General features: G+C 43.6%; 1 pseudogene; it reads right to left on the reverse strand.

Moving 5' to 3' along the window:
* Positions 1 to 1624: 1624 nt before the first annotated feature.
* LOC108518002 (V-type proton ATPase catalytic subunit A pseudogene) lies at positions 1625 to 3495 on the reverse strand (annotated as a pseudogene).
* Positions 3496 to 3709: the final 214 nt, after the last annotated feature.

The following is a 3709-nucleotide window of genomic DNA, read 5'->3' on the forward strand; positions in this document are numbered from 1 at the left end:
AGTGCGGGGGCTGGAGCGTTGGGCGATGGCCCTGCTTTGCCCTAGGCTGGCACTAGAGCCGGCAGCCTGATCCCCCGCGAGTGTTGCTGAGAGATACCCAGTCACACCCCACCACCACCAGGAGCAAATCCACAGCCCCACACACAGACACACCAGGGAGCTCGAGCCCGCGAACCCATACGAGTGCGCGCACACACACAGACACACACACACACACATACACACACACCGCACACACAAACGGCTTGAAGGAGAGCAAGGAAGAGATGGATGGAGAGATTGAGATTGAAACTGAGGGAGGGAGAGAGACAACGAGCGAGAGAGACAGGGGAGGGGGAGAGGGAAAGAGACAGAATGGCAGAGAAAGAGAAAGGGACAGAGAAGGAGAGAGAGACAGAGAGAGGGAAGGCGACAGAAGTAGCGCCACATGATTCTCAGAAGCTTAGGCTTCCAAGATATTTAAGGAAAATAAAGAAGGTGTGATGTGGATCAAGTTTTCAGTGATTGTTTTAAATGTAATTTTAAAAAGAACTTCTAGTAATGAAGTATATAATAGTCCTTGATACTAAATTTTTTCTAGTGAAATGAACTATGCTTTAATAAGACAATGTTGCTCTAAGTTTGACCGCCTGATTCTTTTCTTCTCTTTTTCAGAGGGTACTGTTTCATTTATTGTGCGAGCCCCACAAATGTCTATTTTAAAAAGAGTATAGTCCCTGGCCCGGCATCGTGGCTCATGCCTGTAATCCCAGCACTTTGGGAGGCCGAGGCTGGCAGATCACCTGAGGTCGGGAGTTCGAGACCAGCCTGAACAATATGGTGAAACCCCTTTCTACTAAAAATACGAAATTAGCTGGGCATGGTGAAGCATGCCTGTATAATCCCAGTTACTCAGGAGGCTGAGGCAGGAGAATCATTTGAACCTGGGAGGCTGAGGTTGCAGTGAGCCAAGATTGCGCCATTGCACCCCAGCCTGGGCAACAAAAGTGAAACTCCGTCTCAAAAAAAAATAAAATAAAATAAATAAATAATAAAAATAAAGTCCCCAATAGTTTCTCACAAATATTCCTGATTTATACTGGGGAAGCGATGCATAATTGGAGCATTAATCATTATGTTTTGAAAATTAAATATTTCCTGCAAAGCAATTCCTCTGCAAAATGCTAAGATGCCAATGAGCTTACCACAATAGATATTGAGTCATTTCACAAAGTACCTGTTCAAAAGTTATAGAAACCTGGCCTTCCATTTCAAATTCACTGCAAAGAGGGTACATGCAGTACTCCTATTTACAACTTAATAGAGATAAGGAAAGGGCACACCTAGGACAAAGAGGGTCATCACCCTACATTCAAGTTTACAGTAGTGTAACCATAATATATATTTACTATATTCACCACTTCAGATAAAGGAAGAAGAGGGAGGCCCTTCACAACACTAAAACAAAGGAATGTTAGTTTTATATAAGACCTACCAAAAAAAACAGGGAAACAAATAACACACATAGGCACTAGTCTCAAAGCTGCACAATGAAGAAGCAAAGGGTTTGAGATGAGAAATTCAGGAAAATATACACAGGAGCTTGTTGAGGAAAAGGAAATCACAGTTCTAATCTTCAAGGCTTCTAATCTTCAAGGCTACAAAATGCATTCTGCAAATCTTCAAGAAGTTGTGCATAGTCGCTCTTGATCTTTGCCTCACCATCTTTCAGTGGATCCTTGAATTTCATGGAGGAACGTTTATAGAGGATGTCTCACATGTGCTCATGAATAATAGACCATGTGATTTTATTGTCACTCTGGGCAGTGGTTTCCACAGCTCTACGAGCCATATCACAAAATACAATCATGTTGGACAGCATCCCTACTGTCTCGTAGAATGGACAGAACCTGTCATAAGGAGTATATCCATTTTGTTGTAGGAAATCATCTTTGATAAGTTTTGTAACCTCCAGAGTGATTTTATCTGTTTCTGCCAAAGAAGCCTTTCTGACAAGGTATACAATTTCTACCAGGTCTTCTTCCTGCAGAATTTCCTTAGCTTTGGTCCTCAGAGGAAGGAACTCTGTGAAGTGTTTGTCATAGTATTCATCCAAGGCACGCATATACTTGCTGTAGCTGATGAGCCAATTGACAGAGGGGAAATGCTTACGCTGAGCTAGTTTCTTATCTAAGCCCCAGTACACCTGAACGATACCAAGAGTGGCAGATGTAACTGGATCAGAAAAATCATCACCAGGTGGAGAAACTGCTCCTACAATGCTGACACTCCCTTCTCTTTCAGGATTTCCAAGACATTTCACCCTGCCTGCTCATTCATAAAAAGAGGCCAGATGGGCACCAAGATAGGCTAGATATCCACTATCTGCAGGCATTTCAGCTAAACAACCAGAGATTTCTCTAAGGGCCTCAGCCCATCTAGAGGTAGTGTCAGCCATCGTACTGACATGATAGCCCATGTCACGGAAGTATTCTGACAGTGTGATTCCAGTATTAATAGAGGTTTCTGTAGCAGCAACAGGTGTATTGGAGGTATTGGCTACCAAAGCTGTCCTCTTCATAATTGACTCTACCTTACTTACCATCAACCTCCATTGTGAGCTCTGGGAAGTCCTGGAGGACTTCAGACATCTCGTTTCCTCTTTCACCACATCCTACATAGATTATTATACCACTGTTAGAATACTTGGATAGAGACTGTGATATCACTGTCTTTCCACAGCCAAAGGCTCCCAGGATAGCGGTAGTTCCTCCCTGGACACACGGAAAAAGGGCATCAAGGACTCTCTGGCCAGTCAGCAGAGGATGATTGGCTGGCAGCTTCTCAGTGACAGATAGAACTTGACGTACAGGCCATACTTGCACCATGGTGAACTTCTCCTTTACACCTTCAAATTCAAGCTCCAAGACAACATCAGAGGTATCAAAATTTCCAGGTGGAGCAATATAAGTTACAGTTCCTCTGTTTCGTGGGGGTAACATGATTTTGTGCTTGATAAGCAAGTTCTCATTGACAATTCCATAAATGTCTCCACCAGTGATATGACTACCAACCCGTAGGTTTTTGCAAGGTGTAAAGTCCCATTTGATATCTCTGCTAAGAGCAGACACATTTACTCCTCTGGGGATGTAGATGCTTTGGGTCTGACTGCTGATATCCAACAAAGGTCTTTGAATACCATCAGAAATGGCTCTCATAATGCCAGGACTGAGCTCTACAGAGAGGGGTTTACCAGTGCGAAGTACAGGATCTCCAACAGAAACACCAGAAGTTTCTTCATACACCTGAATAGTAGCCATGTCACCCTCCAATCGAATAATCTCTCCAACCAACTCGCTGTGGCCCACTCTCACCAGCTGCACCCACCATGTCACAGGCTGTAACCACAGGTCCTGAGACCCCATGCACATAACCAAATGTGCTTTCTTTATCTTCATCGAGTATTTTGGGTAGCTTGGAAAAATCCATGTTAGTTTACCTGCTGGGGCACGAGGTGCAGAGACCGTACTGACCGAGGACCCAGAGGCTCTGAGGGTCTTGACTCTTTATCCAATTTGACAGTCTGTGCCTCTTAATTGAGGCATTTATCCTATTTACATTTAAGGTTAACATTGTTATGTGTGAATTTTATCCTGTCACTATGATGCTAGCTGGTTATTTTGCCCATTAGTTGAGGCAGTTTCTTTACAGTGTGGATGGTCTTTACAGT

This window comes from Rhinopithecus bieti, unplaced genomic scaffold, assembly GCF_001698545.2.
Source record: "Rhinopithecus bieti isolate Rb0 unplaced genomic scaffold, ASM169854v2 scaffold_44579, whole genome shotgun sequence".
Taxonomy (NCBI): Eukaryota; Metazoa; Chordata; class Mammalia; order Primates; family Cercopithecidae; genus Rhinopithecus; species Rhinopithecus bieti.